General features: G+C 47.4%; 1 protein-coding gene across 2 annotated transcripts in view; it reads right to left on the reverse strand.

The window, feature by feature from the left end:
* LOC144822277 (zinc finger BED domain-containing protein 4-like) overlaps positions 1–8,849 on the reverse strand; it is a 120,271-nt gene extending 111,422 nt beyond the window's left edge. Inside the window, exon 1 of one of the 2 annotated variants that reach the window (XM_078679600.1) lies at positions 8,706–8,849. The gene's annotated coding sequence lies outside the window, so the exon portion shown is untranslated. The remainder of the gene's footprint in view (positions 1–8,705) is intronic. The other variant, XM_078679610.1, reaches the window with a different exon arrangement.
* Positions 8,850–9,728: the final 879 nt, after the last annotated feature.

Below are 9,728 nucleotides of genomic sequence, written 5' to 3' on the forward strand. Positions count from 1 at the left end.
ATTGGCAAACCATGTTCCCTATTCTCTACTCACAGCTAATGGGCAGGCGGAGGGGGACAGAAAAAAGTGGCCCTTTACTGCATCGGTTCTGTAGTGTGGGGGTCTATATCATGCAAGGTTGCAGTGTGAATAACCGGTCGCCCAGAAAAAAGAAGCAAATATAACTGTATCCATGGCTTTCCATCTCAAGGTCCAAGCAAATCCTTACTGAGACTCCAAAGCTACTTTAATGCAAAATTGCACATGAGGGTATCAAAACTAAGACCAGGAAGGCTTGATTGTGCATGCAATTAGATGCTGTTCAACTGCATTTCTTGTGTAGCTAACTTCTGCTGTTTCCGTAGCAGCCCTGCTTTATTTCAGAACAACCAGGTTAACTTTGGGGATATTGTTGTAATCAGTGTCTCCTTCCAGATTATTCATATAATCTACACACACACATACAGTGGACAGCAGTCTTGCAATGGCTTGCAGAGTGTATTGTAAATTTAAATTTCCAATATGGCCACCACGTTTAGAAGCAACATGTTAGCCATATTAACACACCATGCTCAATAACATTCTAAGATGGGTGCTCAGTAAACATCAAAGTAAGAGCCATAGTGGAGCAGTTTTCTGCATACTGTATCACTGTTGGACCAAGCCAAGATTGCTGACATAATGCTTCTATATGCGGTGGCCATCTTGGAATGGTAAAACAATGATTTACCATGGACAATACAATTCGAATTTGGAAACCCGCTTTCGAAGCATAAGCCATGCAACACACTGCCAATATATGAATGTCATGTGGCCAGGCAGAGCTGTGTAGGGAACTGAACGGCACTCTTATAAAGCAAAAAAAAGGTGGGTGGTAAGAAAGTAATACATGGGGACATATAAAAGGAAAACTAAAGAAGGAGTAGCCCACCAACACACATACTGGTACACAATCCTTTTTGCATGGATATGTACATGTGATCAGGCACAATATTTTCCTCAAAACTAGATCTGTGGATATCTCTTAATAGGGTCTTGCAAGTATTAACCCCAGGGTTTGTCAAAAGGGATAATCAACACCAAATCTTTTGACTAATAAGCCAATCTGTGAGATTTCATGGTAAAAAAAATATAATCTGTTTGCAGGCTTTAGCATGGTTCAATAATGATTTACCCTTTAAGGCCCATTGTATCCAGCACACGCTTTTCCACAATGCACATCTCGGGCACAAAGTAAATACAATTATAAATATGAGCACAATTAAAATATTGAAAAAGCAATATACAAACTTGTGAGGGCCCAACTGTCTGTCCCCTGGGTATGTTAGAAAGTGTAACTACCACAAACCTATTGCTTACTATGGTAATCCATGTAACAAAATACCTGTTCGTAGATTTTTATGCAGTGTAATAACAATTCACCCATTTGCTTTAACATTAGCTTCTCACAATAAAAAAGTCAAATCTACAGTCTTTTGTCGTAACTCTTCAGAATAAACATAACACTTCTCAATGAATTAATCTTGGCTGTAGCATTTACCATTATTTTTCCAACATAACCAGTTCAGATATACTATATTGTGCATAGATTTTCCTGCAAGGCAAGCAAAAGGCAAACAATCATCATTATAATGATGTACAAATGTGTCCCTTACAAAACAAACTCTCCTCTCGCTCTGGTGAGGTCCAATTACCACGCTACGACGACCGTGACTTGTTAATACAGGCCTACACGCCCTAATACAGAGGGGGAAAACGGACACCACACAATCTAAGCTCTCATTCGAAAATAAGAGACTTATAAGGCATACAGATCCGGAACAAGACCCTGAAGCTGAAAACAGGGAGGGGATGGCTGAGATGGGCAACGGTCTGCGATCCATCCTCCTGGAGGTGAAATAAACTCTAAAAACAATAGATAACAAATTTGACGAGCTTAAAGACCACCTGGACCACATAAAGCAACAGGTGAATGCTCATGAGATCCGATTAGACAAACTGGAAAACCGCATCTGATACGCACATGAGTTTCAGACAGACCAGGTAACAGCTATGTACTGAAAGTAACAAAAGCAAAAAATGAAGATTTAGAAGCCCGGCCCCGCCGTTATAATATACGTATCACAGGAATACTTGAGACGACAGCGATGGGCAAAGTGGAAGATTTTGTGGAGACACTGCTACGGGACATGTTTGGTTCTGCACTCTCTGCAATGTTCATAGTGGGGCGGTGGGGGGCACGCCAAGGGCCATACTTGCGAAACTGCTCAACTACCATGATCGAGATGGGATAATTCGTGCTGCCAAGGAGATGGGACAAATTACTCATCAAGGTAATCAAATCTCTATCTTCCCAGACTTTACACCTGCTGTTCAAGCGGCTAGAAGAGAATTTGTGCCAGCTAAACACATTCTTCGTCAAGCTGGGAACTCATACGCTCTGTTGTATCCAGCCACGTTAAAAGTTACACTGGATGGCAACCAACATAGTTTTTCAGATGCTAAGTCTGCCTTAAAATTTGCCAAGCATGTCGCGGCCAACAGGCGATCGGCGGCTGCAGAGGGCCATGCAAAGGCAAGACTAAGCGACAATGACTGATTATGGGCATGTTGTAGAATCGTGAACAGGCAGAAGAGGCAGCAGGTGATGTATTTTGACATTTGATTATGTATAACATTGTACCCTTGTTCGGGAAACCACAGTTGGGTCACAAGATAATTCTAAGCCACCTGACTTATGGTCAGGGCGTATGCCGGAGACACTCCGCCCCCTATGGAGAGCTCCCACTAATGGTTATGTTTCTACCTTGTTGGGTTGTTGTGGGTCAATAGAGGGAGGGTGGGACATTGAAACTCAAACTAATTGGGGGGTTGGTGTGGGTGGGGGGTAAAGTTTTGGGTTACAGAGCAGCACAGTTTCATGTCCTCCAAGTTTGGGTCTCCTGGGTGGGGGTGGATCAGATACTCACCCTATTTGGGAGGGTGGAGTGGGTGGGGCTTGGGTTCCTCACTTTGGGGTTCGCAACAGGCCACCTTTTTTTTCAAAGGTATGTTTATTGGCATTTTTTTAAACACAGAGAAAAGGAGAGAAAGAAGAAGGAAAAAAAAAGGGATTTTGCGCCAATCCCGCACATCTCCCACGCAGGGGTTAGCTTTGAAAGTAGCCCACCTTCAACCCGCTAGGCCAGACTGAGCTCCCTCCAACTAGGCCCTTAAAGTATCAAGTAGCTCACTAATAGATGCAGTCCCTGTTCACAGGCCACCTTTTTATGTAGCCTGGTTTTTGTTCTTCCTGTATTGTTTCTGGAATGTCACCAAATGTATGCACTTCACGAGGGCTCACACTCTAAGACACTGGCTTCCTACAGACACAGTTTCATCAATCCCCCTTCGACTGCTACATGGTTGATACCACCTTTGTGACATGGAATATCAGGGGCCTGAACGACTATCGCAAAGCACGTCTTATGCATGCACGCACATCTCAACAGACAAGGTTGACATTAGTTTCCTCCAGGAGATGCATCTCCTCTCCGCTACCTCATCAAGGCTGCATTCCAGCCACGGGTGGTGGGGTAAGAGTCTTACAATGCTTTCTCCTCTAACTATGCGCATGAAGTTTCCATCCCCTTTAGGAAGGGCCTCCCATAGCATGGCACTCACTCCTTCATAGTGTTGTTATGTAATCCTCGCCGCCGGTACCCTTTATAAATCAGCCATTGTTTCTCACGGAGCTCTACGGTCCAATACTGATGACCCCAGCTTTCTCATTCACGCCTGGTAAATCATATCCTCTCTGGAACCTCACTCTGATATGGGGTGGGGTGGAGATTTTAATACTGCACCATCGTCAATACTAGACCGCTCTGGGAAATCGCACACACCACCCGCAGGCCACTGCTAGCCTCCCTTCAATCCTAGAGGACAACTCCCTTTTAGATGCCCGGCGACATACACACCCAGGCGTGCGTGAAGGCTACTGCATCTCCGGCTCACGTGGAACCTGGTACGTATCGACTTATGGCTCACTACACGAGATATTGCCTCCTGGTCGTCCTCAGTGGACCACTTGGCCCGCACTCTATCTGACCAGGCCCCGGTGCACCTGCGATTCCAGCGAGCCCTACACCGCATGTTCACATGGCACCTGCCCCCAACTCGCTTTGCGACGAAGTGTTCAGGGAGGATGTTCGGGGTGCTATCATAGAATACTTTGAGCGCAATACCAGCTCCGTTGAGTCGCCCTCAACCCTCTGGGAGGCCTTCAAGGACAAACCATTCACACATGAGGAAATCTCCAAAGGCATTGCGGGACTCCCGGGCGATAAAGCCCCAGGCTCAGATGGGCTCACCCCGCATTTTTAAAGGGTATGCGTCTCTTCTCTTCCCACATATGGCTGAGATGTATAACGAGTGCCTGGACCTGGGCAGATTTCCCCCATCTCTCTGTGAGGCCATGATCACGCTCTTACTAAAGCCGGACAAATCCGCCAAGAGCTGCAATTCCTATCGCATCTTATCGGAAATTAAAACTGACAGCAAAATTTATGCTAAACTACTGCCCAATCGTCTCCTCCCGTTGATGCTATTAATATCTCGTCCTGAGCAATCCGGGTTCATCCCGGGTCGCGCCACGTCACACAATCTGCGCACCATTTTCTCTGTCTTCCAACAGATCAACCCTTCTCTGCCTGCAGTGGCTGCCCTTCTGGACGCCACTAAGGCCTTTGATATACTTGAACGGCCCTTCCTTTTGTATCTCCTTCCTCACCTGGGCTTTAGTCTAGGTTTTGTGCGGAAAATCCAGCTCCTCTACACACTCCAGATGGCACGCATCAGGGTTAATGGGCAGGTAACCGACCCCGTAGAGATCATAAGGGGCACCAGGCAGGTTGGCCCCCTGTCCCCATGTTATTTGCCATCGCTATGGAGCCTCTTGCGGCGCGCCCATCGCCAGCACCACACTCAGCGAGGCATTGGCTTCTCGTCCCATGCCCTGGTTCCGTCTATGTACACCGTTGATGTTAAAATGTATATCCGCGAACCGTAGGAGAATCTAGCTCCCATGACCAGGGAGGTTATCCGCCTGGTCATGGGAGCTAGATTCCGATTAACAGGCGGTCATGGGAATCTAGCTCCCACGCAATTGTTCACCACCAACTGTTCACCGCCGACTATCCATTCATTTGGGCTAGTGGTTCTACTGGATACCTGGGCAACTGGCTGTCTAGAGACATGGACGAGCTGTGGAGAACTAACTTCGGCAAACCAATGGACTGGCTTGAGACCAAGATGCAAGCATGGCAAAAACTTCCTCTTTCATTAGCTGAGCGTATCGCCATCAAAAAAATAATTGTGCTTCCTAAATTCCTATACTTGTTTATAAACATCCCCATTCCACTCGCATCACAATTTTTTTTTTAAACTGAGATCCAACATTATCACATTGATCTGGGTGGGACGCCAGCCCCGCATCGCTTACAACATCCTAACGCTACCCTTAGCGAGATGTGAAATGGGGACCCCTGATCTTAGGCTTTATGCGTTATGCGCCCAAGCTAGCTTCCTCCATTTTTGGATACATCCAACACCTTTCCAGCCGTATGTTGTGGTTGAGACAGACCTGGCCACCCCGTGGCCGCTGCAGACAGCGCTGTTTCTACCGCACAGGATTCCCCAAGGCGGGATAGACACCGTAGAATGTGTGCGATGTGCCTGGGACAGGCTGTGCAAATACACTTGCGCGAAAACACTCTATACACATTCAATGCAGCTCGCTGGCAATCCCGCATTCCCCCTGGTGCAGACAGCTGGCATGGCTCGCCGCGCAGCAGTCCTGGGTATCCGCACTAACGCCGACATTTACCCAAACATTACTTTTCTCACACTGCCTGATGATGCAGCACCACTAAATAAACTACACTATTACCAGATTAGGGCCACATGTAAAAATGACAGGCAGACCTTTCCAATTGCTCCCCTGCCCAACACTACTCTCGAATACATACACTCCTCCACTTCGCCTCGCAAAATAGTCACTAGTCTCTACGCCCAATCATTGGACGCCTCCCCCATAGATACTGAGCACGCTCGTAACGCATGGAGCGTAAACCTGGCCGGCGGTCTCTCTCCCGCACAGTGGCAATACTGCTGCAGACAAACTAAACATCTCTCCCCCAATTATCACCCACGGCTTATCCATTTTAAACAGATCTACTGGCCGTACCGCACTCTTGTAACACTGCATAAGATGGGTCTGATGGACAACGATAGATGTGCGCGATGCTCAGCTCCTGGCGTTGATTTTGCACACCTGGCCTGGTCGTGCCCCAAGGTCTCAGACTTTTGGCTAGAGGTTTGCTCCATAGTTAGTGATATCACTCAAGAGTGCATAGCTCCTAAAAGCTCCTGATCCCCCGTTCTGCCTCTTGGGACATGTCAAAGACATTTCAGATGCCAATCATAAACTTGCTGCAATGCTGCTGGTGCTCGCCAAGAGGCGAGTAGCGATTCACTGGGGCTGCAGACCAAGCACTGGTTAGTCGATGCCAGACGTTCCTGGATGAATTCTGGGACCTGATGAAATCTGCAAACAGGCCTCCAGATATTTGAGGCACTCTCATATCCTATCTTTGCTGACTGCCAATTCAGACATACCCCCAGAGGGTTCCCCCCCACTGACACCCTGGCCACTGAAGCGGACCCCGGCATGACTGGCCTCAGCCGCTCGATTGACCACTTGCAAGCCACAGACACAAACGCCATTTTAGTTTTTCTCTCTGTTCCATTTGAAATGTTACGCTGGGATGTGCATTATTCAATATTTCTCGAAGTGTCAACTATTCCATGATTGTAGTGTATGCAGCATTACTTGACAGTATGGCGATTGTATCATGCCTAACGTTCACTAAAGGTTTTTTAATGTATTTCTTTTTAAATACTTTTCATACTAAACAGCTCTAGACTATAGCCTTGATTACTGGTTTGTCACTAGACTATAGCCTTGATCACTGGTTTGTCACTATAGGCAATTCAGTCCTGCTGTACTGAGCATACACTTTCCCATAAGACAAAAAGTAAAATACAAGCACTCAACTTCCACCCAAATAATGTATTCAAGGTAAACATGTGGGCGGAGCCAAAGCCCATCTCTCAGAAACACTTCCTAAATCCCTTTTTCTGTTGATGAAATAAGGACTAGTTTGATAGCTGTGCTATCAAACCAGAATGAAAAATTACAGTTAACCCACTATATTCGACAATATGCGACTGTCACGGTCCGGGAATGCAAGGTTATGCAAGCCCCCTGGCTCCCCTGCTATAATCATGCATCCGCAAACACACGTACACAACCTCCAGGTGCACAAACTCGCAGGCACAATTCACACCAGGTGAGCTTACAATGAAACAACACGGTGGCCTATCGGCAACATCCAAGGAATTAACCCCACTAGCTCTGCCCATATAACACCACAACAACCCTCCCCTACTCAGAGACAAATTCTCACATCAGGTTAAACATGACGCACACATACAACAGACTCCACTCTGCAAGCAATACCCTACACTGACTCCAGTGCATCCAAAAAAAACGTGCTTTGTAGCTGAACAACAAAACACTAATCTAACGACCATGTTCTTATTTTTTTTTGGGGGGGGGGGTAAAAACAAAAAACTTCCCAATTCCAGATATAGAGACGGCTCGTCATTAAATGACGTTTATGGAATGACGAAAATGGCGAAAAACGTCATGTGCCAATTAGGCAGCAAAACAAATAGGACCATCTGTGACTTACTAAGGAAGGCTCCACAACTGCAGAAAGGATTAACTTTAATTCAGGGCTATTCTGGAGAGCAAAGAACAAAGGCATGAAGAGGGTGGCGTCCCTGATTGTGTTTGGGGCACAGCTGTTGTACTGTTGGGGCGGAGAATCAGCTGTCACCGTCTACGTGTTTTGAAAAAGCTGGATTTGGACTGAGCTCCATCGCGTATAGTAAGTCTGTAAATCACAACCCCTTCGATAAGAAGGAAGGAATCATATTACACAACAAATACCAGTCTCTACACAAAAACATAATATTTTGATACTGTCGAATCATGACAACGTTTTTGAAAATAAAGACCTCCTGCACCTGCTGCTAGTGTGCAACCGAGAACACGGTGGTTCAAAACCTTGCAAGGCCAACATAGCATTTCACTCTTCCAGGTTAGAGAACATAAGCACCATTGAAATGGGCAACAACATTCAAAGACCTAATCACATAGAATTTTAAAAATAAGTTGTTAATGTTAAAGAGCACATGTACTCTCTGAGGTGCAAACCTGACCACCAAGTGCATCTATGCGCACATAGATAGACCGATCGTACAAATAAACCAAGCCAAGAAAGAACTCCCATAGCAAAACCTATAAGCTGTTCTATGGCTAGATCGAGGAAGTAGCCGAGAGAGGACAGCAACCCCGGGGGATAGATGTCTCCAACTTATGCGGGTCAACCCTGATGTTGAATCATATAACCTCCCTGAGATTTTAATGAGGGGAGGAATAAAGTGACCCCCCCCCCCCTAAGGGGGGTGGTCACAATAATAGAGAACGATGGGCCACGGCATAAGTTAGGTGACACCCCCCAATGTGCCGATGCTGCACCCCCGTGCGGCCTTTAAATTTCCATGGCATCCTCCATATAGTCCCTGTTGGGACAGCGAAGTCCGGTCACATCACTCACCCCGGGCCCTGTCGACCCCTCGCGACTTGGCTGACGACGGCGGCGGCCATTCATCTACGGCGACGCTTTGTCTCCCCCCTCGCGGGTCACGCACTCTCACAGCAGCGGTGGGGCCGTTTGTGCCCTATTGTCTCGTGAGCGCATGCGCATGATTGTACGCATGCGTACTATTCAGTCTGACTTGTATTTCTGAGCTTCCAGCACGGCACTATGATTGGGCCCCGGCCGTGCGTCAGCCATGTCAGCGCGCTGGACGCAGAGTTCACAGCGACTGACGGAGCCGGGTGGAGGTAAGAGAGGAGCCTGGCCAGGGTGAGAGGGCAATGGTCGCGCTGTGGCCCAGGGCGGCAGATGCATAGCTGGAATAGGCTCCTGGCGCTGTGCGATGAGGGAGGGAGTTGGTGTTTAGCGCCCTTTTTCTCATCATTAGAGACTGCAGGTATCCCTTATGATTTGTTGCGTGTATGTCGTAGAAGCAGCTGCTCTCTGTACTGTGCCCGCAGTACGGGCACCTTCCGTGTGCCCCTGACTGCCGCTCCTCCCAGAGGCCCGGCGCCCCCACCGAGTCCTGCAGTCTCAGGCTTCCTCCACCAGCCTGATGCCTCTCACAGCCCAGCTCTCTGACCAGCTCCTTCAGACGTCCGCAGTATGGAGACCTGTCCGGAGCACTGCTGGAAGAGGTTTGTATGTCTTGAGGCTGTATCATAAGATTGACCCAGAAAAGCTCGTGGTGGACTCCAACTCCACGAAAGACCTGGGTGGGACTGGACAGTTTGAACCAAGTCGAGATCATTATGGCAATGGAAGATGAGTTTGGGTTTGAATGCCGCGCTGCGGATGTAGAGTAGATCCTGGCGTCATTAGAAATCGTACATTTCATCGCAGATTTAAAGGACGTGTAGCTGGGAATGACCAGCCTTGTAGGATTTAGAATCATACCTGCCATGGTTTCAGATTGCTTGTGTGACATTTTCATAACTTCAGTGTAATTATGAGACGCATTCAACGACTATGAGTGAGACT

This window comes from Lissotriton helveticus, chromosome 1_1 (assembly GCF_964261635.1).
Source record: "Lissotriton helveticus chromosome 1_1, aLisHel1.1, whole genome shotgun sequence".
NCBI classification, from domain to species: domain Eukaryota; kingdom Metazoa; phylum Chordata; class Amphibia; order Caudata; family Salamandridae; genus Lissotriton; species Lissotriton helveticus.